Here is an 8,000-nt window from a genome sequence, read left to right on the forward strand (position 1 = left end):
AAAACTTCGAATCATGTCTTGGTAGCGTTCAGAAGTAACTGTCACTACAACTCCTTGGTCATTTTTGAAAAAAATAGTGTCCTGTTCTTGTGTTAACCAAGAGACATGAGAGTATAGTCTCCCCTCATATCTCCTCGTGATTCTATTGATTACATGAGAGATAGTCGGTTTATCTAGGTCTCGAAGTAAATAATCAGTCTGGAAACAGGAGTTGTTCTGGAAAATATCCATGTAGGTTGCAATACTTGATTAAGTAACAGCAATTTATTATGTACTAATAATTGTGATTTTTTTAAATTAACCAATATATTTTCCAACATTTGAACTCCAGTTATTTCTTTTTTTTAATTCTTTGCAGCCAAAATTTGCATCAAGATTCATTCAAGAATAATATTACTATTTATTAGTATTCTTGGTCATGCACAGATTAACACTCCTGATTTTCCAAGTTTGGGTCTAATTATTTATATTGTCACTTTCCTGTTGTAATGTTTGTGTGGCTTTGCAGCTATTGCCCTCGACAGTAAGAATCGCAGCAAATGTTGCCATCCGGATTTTTTCATTTTTGGTTCACATGTATAGAGTACGTGAAGAATTGGCCCTAATACACGTCCTTGTGTTATACTGGCTCCAGATTCTTTTATGGTGGAATAGGCTTCCTCTCGTTTGTAAGATTTGAAGAGCTCAATGTGTTATTTCGGTAACATTTTCGATAGGTTAACAAGGCAGCCATTCAATATCTTATTGAAGACTTGTGTTACAACTGAGAATATAGCTGAACTTTTTTTATATCTTCATAGCCAATTTGTGATTGGTAAAACGTATTTTGTTGTGGGTCTCATGGAAAAAAACTTAATAAAACACCCAGAAATTATATGCGTAGACGGAACGTATAGAATAAATAAAGGAAAATCGATTTCCACAGTATTTGTTAAGGATAACAGAAATACTAGGTTACCAGTTGTATTTTTGACCAATCGTATAGTGCATCAAGTTAATGATGTATATTTCAGTATTCTTTAAAACCTGTAACATTTCTGCCAATTTCTTATCGAGAACTCGAATTCTGTCTTGGGTCAGATAATGACCCAACATATTTAAGTTCCTGAGCAAGTTATGCAGACCCTAAAGAGCCTTATAAATTGGTCTAACAAGGCACTGGTAAAACTATATTCTTAAATTATTTATATGAGTATTTACTTTAACTATTTTAAAAGCATCTAACGTAGGTAAATGCTCTCTGTTTCCGTCACAATTCAAAGATTAATAGAAAAGTGACAGAAAAAACGCATGAAAATAATGGTTGCTCAACGTCAAATAAGCTCATTGTTGTAGAGAAGATATAGACATTTTTATAAATTGATCAGTTTTTGTGAATAACTTCGATGGTCTAATTATCTGAAAGCTTTCTTTCATTATATGCTTGGTTCTGGAATGTTAAATGTGTCGTTGTTAAAATTTTATATATTTTCATGTCTCCTAATCATTATTACATTTAAAGGTGTACTTATTGACAACATTGGGTTTGTGAGCACACCAAGTGTTTTCATGCATGGGAATCATGTTGCGTCTGTTGTCGCTATTGGCAACTTTTTTGTAACAGTACGTCATTCAATCGATGCCATCTGACATTTTTGCTGATTCCATCGTATGTCAATGGCTCTTCCGTACTAGCCCAAAACATTTTGCAGTTGGGATCAAGTTCTTATTATCTGTAAATACGTCAAAAAAAACTTTTCTTGCCTTTAAACAATAAATCAACATGTTAGGCGTTTGCTGAAAAAGGAGAGTGCATGAACAACAAATTGTCTGAAAGCTCTTTTCAGCATTGTTGCCGTTCAATAACTCTTGTCTTCGGACTTTGTTTGATCTAAAGTCAGCTCTTAGCCACTGCTATCAAAATTCATCATTCACCTCATTTACATTTTATAAAAGAATTTGATGGGTTTCAGTGGCAGATTTCTTCAAAGCAAACAAAGAAGTAGTGAACGTCAAAAAGATATACTCAATAATACTTAATGGAAAGCAATTTTTCATAGGTGTTTACATAGATACTTCACCTTTTTATGAATAGGTATCGCTAATTAAGAGATCGCGAAGCATTAAAATCTAATTCAAATATATACTTAATTATCATCCTATAATATAATATTGTCACTCCATTGAAACTAATAAGTGTAAAGAAAGCACTCTTTTAATTATTGTAAATAGTTGCGACTCCATAAAGATGTCGAACAATATTGGATTATTTCAATTAAATTCCTCAAAAGAACTTATTAATTTAGCGACATTCTTCTAAACCTTAACTACCACTAAGAATCTCCACCATTTTCGAATGTTATTAACTTCGTTCGGTGGAAAATTGTAGCTAAGCGAAGCACTTATAAAACACTAATATAATTTGTGTTAACGCTCCTTTAAGCCTATTTAACTAAGCACCATTGTAAATTAGAGTTTGCCGTTCGTTGGAATTATACACCTGGTTAACTGAATCTCCTTAGTGCTATAATTTTCTCAGCAAGTAGATTTTTATGACTACCTTATGTTCTTTTCTATTATATTACTGGTAAATTATATAAAGCCTTTTGAATAGAGCGAACGGTTTACTGGTTTTACATTAGATGGGATTTCTAAATGGATTAGTTGAAATATAGAGCATTTTTAAATAGTTAAAATCAAATTAATTAGACCGAATTAATCGAGGATTTTTGTCGTTCGATTTTTGAGCTAAAATAAGCTCAAGAGTTGTACATTTTACTGCGCTACCATTACAAGGGTTAAACAGATAATATAAACACCTGACATATACACATTATCTATGTTTTAGTAATGTTGGAGCAGCAATTTTCTCTTAAAATATTTAAAAGTAAAGTGACTGAATAATTACCAACGAAATGGTCCCCATCCCATTCTTGTAAGACCCGAGATTGCTCACACTTTAAACTTACCATAACGATTTAATTATATTCTGATGATAATGCTGACCAGGGAAGAAGTTTCATGATATTCTTATATTCCTCAAACAAAAAATGAACCTTTTTGGCTATGTGTATAGGCGCGTTATGATCTTAGAATATGGCAGTATTTGGGAGCAATGTATTAGTCATAGACAATTTTATTATTAAATATGTTGTATTTCGCAGTATTTTAGTCAGTGACATATATGAGAGGATTATCTGAATACTACACAAATGATAACAGAACTTCTCTCATGTTAGACTGTAGGCTTCTTTTGGTCTTCTCCTATATTTCTATTTCAAATTATACATTGGTTCGAGAACAGATGGAAAACTTCGAAAAGACCTGACAAAATCATATATCAGAAGAAATCTTGCCTCCAAAACCTAATCAAATTCAAAATCATTTGCATATGCCAAGCAAAAGTTACATATCTTTATCTGACAAATGGTTCCAACCTGGTTGCAAGCTTATAACTAGAGTATTGTTATTATAGTTTTTTTTTAAATATTTTGTCCAATATCGATTAAATCAATTGGCATTTCTTTATTTAACAAAATATTCATTTACATATTTTTATCGTTAATTTAGTAAACTTAATGCTACATATTTTATTATATATATTAGCTTTTGTAATTAAGAGAATTATTGAGTGGAAAAAATAGAACAGGATATAGCTTTTGTCCAAAAAACTAACTGACAAATGGAATTGTGAACACTTGTTAGATAAATAGGAAATCAACAGCTTAGTTATTGACTTGAATGAAACTTTCCGAATATGGAATTATGATTCGAAAAATTAAAAATGATTATATAATTAATATAAATGTAGGAAATTCTATTGTAGAGTGTGAAAGACTTATGAGCGCAGATATGCATGTACTTGTTCAGAATACACATTACCATTTGCTGAAAATGTACGAGGGGTGATTAAATGTGTTTCAGTGATTAAATGTAGTTTTATTAAGAAAGATGTATACAAATAGTAACAGAACAAACTAAATAGAAATATAGTAATACCATAATGACTTTACAAGGAAACACTGTACCAAAGGACACAAAAAATAAGCGTAAAATGTTAATATGGTCACTAATGAAAGTAAAATATAGTACGTGGATTAGGCCTCCAAGGGACACCTCTACATAAAAAACGCGCCTATAACTATAACTCATAGGTGGCGTGAAAAAGAGTTCAATGTAAATATAATGAAACAGAACACGATCCTACAAACTATTATAACTGTAGTTTTGAGACCTTCTATAATATATACATTAGATATACGATAATGTCAAAACAACTTAATTTTATTAAAAGTATTTTTGACTAGTTATTTTACTTAGATTAGCATTTTGTTATAGGTAAAAGCCGAAATGAACTAATACTCAGAGTTGACGGGGCAATATTGCGACTTTTTGACATCATCAGTTCAAATAACGTGAGTGTACTTGTAGCAATCTTGGGGCATGTTGATTTTTACATAGTGGAATAACAGTCTACAAATTACCCAGAAATATAATCCCACATGCTGAACATTGGTGGGGTACCAGCAATGACGACTATGACACGAGAACGAATAGGTGGCAATTCCGAGACGTTTATCTGGAAGGTTATTGAAGGGTAGTTTGATTCATTCAGTGTCTGACTATCGTTCAGTGCAGACGTGCCATTATCGGCTCCCCTAGCCTCGTCTCCGGGTAACACCGCTGCCATCTGTTTCATCTATTGTTATTTCCATATTTTTATAACTTCAATAAAATAACTGTCACACCATGAAAACAACCCCTGTTTTACTTCGCTGTACCTCCACTCAGCGAGCCATATAAACATACCCTAAACATTATTATGGTATATATATATGTTATATGGTATGCTCTGATATAAATATATACAGAATAGAGCCAAACTAAGTAAAAATAAATTATATCTACAGTCGTAATAATACTCAAGAATGAAAAGAATGGTCCACGATTTTCTGTTCTTTTATGTTTGGAAAAAGTAAGCCCCTCAAGCACTTGTTTAATACCTTTGAGCGTCGATACGCTATCGCTCCGACGAAAGCCGTTATTTACGTATTTCGATGTGAAAACAAACTACTGAAAACGCGTATCTATTTTAAAGCGCACGTGTTGGTTCCCATTGAATTTTAGCATTGTTAATTCTGCCAATGTGACAGTTCAAATCGTTACCGTGCCGTTATTTGGACCCCGGTCCTGACTGCATTTTAATGAAAATATAATCGATGCTGCAAACAATAAACCGGTTTTAATCACTTCTGTTAAATTCTCGTCGGTTCGTTTTAATTGAAATCATAGATTCGGCACGATATGGAACTACCACAAACTAACATTTTTCGTACTATAGATATAAATATATTATATATTAAATCCCGAATGGATTTATTTTAATTTGTTTTTAATATAACCGTTTTTATTAATATCGTAATATAAAAATAAAACCAATAATTTATGAGCTATTATGAGAATTGATATGATATCTCTTTCCTGGATACAAGACGATGGCCCCTTTACTGGCCGACTCAATATTTATAAAGTATTTTGCACTGTTTGAGTATAATTTGCACATATATCGAACGGAAAGTTGATAACATACAAAATAGAGAGTTCAGAAAGATGATTAGCTTTGAGAAATTATTATAAAATGTTCTAATTTACTTACTATTCCTTAAAAATACATAATTTATACAAGAAATAAAGGCATTCAAGAGAGAAACCATGAAATTGGATCTAAATCCATCAACATATTTTATATTGAGCATTAATCAATAATTTAAAAGTATTTATAAGAGCTGCGAAGTCCTGTATATTTGCAGATGAAATAACCAAACCATCATAAAAGTCATAAATTGTCTAAATTGTCGAAACATATGACATTTTTTTGTTTTCTTCCTAGGTTTATTGAAAAAATAACGACATATATAGAATTAATAAACAAACCGCATAAATACCACACCATACAGTTGTTTTTAGTGGATGCAAGGATGGAAGAACGCAAGGAAAGGTGAATTAATAGAAGTTTCTGTGTTCCTCAAAACCGACTGTTCTGTTTATTGACGTGGCCTCTGAGAAGAAAATGGGCTTCATCGCTCATTATCAATTTAGACGAAAAATTTTCGATTTCACCAAACAGCCTTAGGATTTCATAACTGTACTCAACTGGTTGATTAGATTCTCTCGGTCGGTAGCAATTTCTGGTCCAACTGAATTTTGTACGGGAACATTTTCAAATCAGTTTTCAAAATTCGTCATAAATTGCGTGCAAAAATGTGCAACTGGGAACAACATCTCCGAATAGATGTTTCTGGAGACTCTGCAACACTATTGCGAACCAAAGCCATATTTTTAGTGTTACCAGATGTCCGTTGTCTTGCAGAACAAGGCCTGGCTGCTGTCGTACCATAATAACACATTTATTTTGCTTTACTTACACTTCACTTATCTATTGAATGCACGTCAATATACTACACTGTTCATTCTGGCCGTATTGTAAGCTCAATGTGTTATTTCGGTAACATTTTCGGTAGGTTAACAAGGCAGCCATTCCATATCTTATCGAAGACTTGTGCTACAACTGAGAATATAGCTGGACTTTTTTTATCTTCTTAGATTTGTGATTGGTAAAAAGTATTTTTGAGAAATTATTATAAAATATTCTAATTTACTTACTATTCCTTAAAAATATATCATTTCTACAAGAAATAAAGACCTTCAGGAGAAGCCATGAAAAATGAGCATTAATTAATAATTTAAAAGTATATATAGGAGCTGCTTAGTTCTTTATATATGCAGATGAAATAACCAAATCCTCAAATAAGTCATAAATTGTCTAAATTGTCGAAACATATGATATTTTTTTTGTTTTCATCCTAGGTTTACTAAAATATGGACATATATATAGAAATAATAAAATTATACCTATATCAACTTCTGAATGTAGGTATCAAAAACGAAGTTTTCAACAATTTGATTTTTAGAACATATGTACATTACAAATAATAACATAAGAATTTTTTTCTGAGTAGTGTTCAACTTTCAGCTTATATTTTAATAAATAAACCATTAATATCGACGTAAATATGAAAATAAGTGCTCTTTTATAAATCCATTAATAGAGTTTAATTAGGTAATTATAATATTGTTGAGATTGTTGATTAATAGCACAAAATAAATGTTTCAGAAGAGAACAAATCATCAACATCGAGATTATATCACGAATATCCATCCTGTTCTATAGATTTAGCTCCTCGTAACCTTATTAAGCTTTCACAGTCTAAGAAAAGAAGAAGAAGATACAATTGCGAAATGAAAATATTGTAACTATATCTTGTGTCGTTGTGTTTGTTGATTTCATTTTTCATAAAGCATTTATAGGAGAGGTATAAATAATGTATGAATTATCACATAATTTTTTCAGCTTGTACCAGCTATTTTGACGATATTACTTTATTCCATATTATTTGTAATTTTGAAGTATATATTTTTTTTATTAAATCAAATTTCCCCAATATCACTGCATCTTGTTCAGTATCTATATTACTTACAAGTCTCTGTGGTTTTGCAACCTTTTTTACGTTCTAAGGTAGTTAGTTATTTTACGTTTTAAGGCAAAACCTTGGATCACTTAGATATACACAGTAATTAATATATAGAACTTTGGTGTGTGTGCGATTACTAGTTGGTTTGATGTTTAATGTATGATAAATTGATAAACCAATCTCTTTGATCGAAGGTCAGTTGAGTATCTTCCGACTAACCAGTACAGTTGCTTGAATTTGAGTCTAATCTGCTCTGCTTTTGTCCAATAATATCTTTATAATTTAGCCTATGATATTTAGTCTTAGATATACGCCGACGTATTTAGCTGATTCTGCTTGAGGAATCCGTGAATTGATATAATTGGGTTCTTGTCATTTCGATTCAACGCAAAACTTTAAGCTGAGATTCTAGTGTGCTTTTAATATAATTGATGTTGACAGTAATACTCTATTTATGACTCTGCACCACTTATAACTTTTAATTTATAT

The sequence above is a fragment of the Rhynchophorus ferrugineus genome, unplaced genomic scaffold, assembly GCF_030347505.1.
Source record: "Rhynchophorus ferrugineus isolate W39M unplaced genomic scaffold, kcgeb_rfMv2 rfM6, whole genome shotgun sequence".
Lineage (NCBI taxonomy): Eukaryota > Metazoa > Arthropoda > Insecta > Coleoptera > Curculionidae > Rhynchophorus > Rhynchophorus ferrugineus.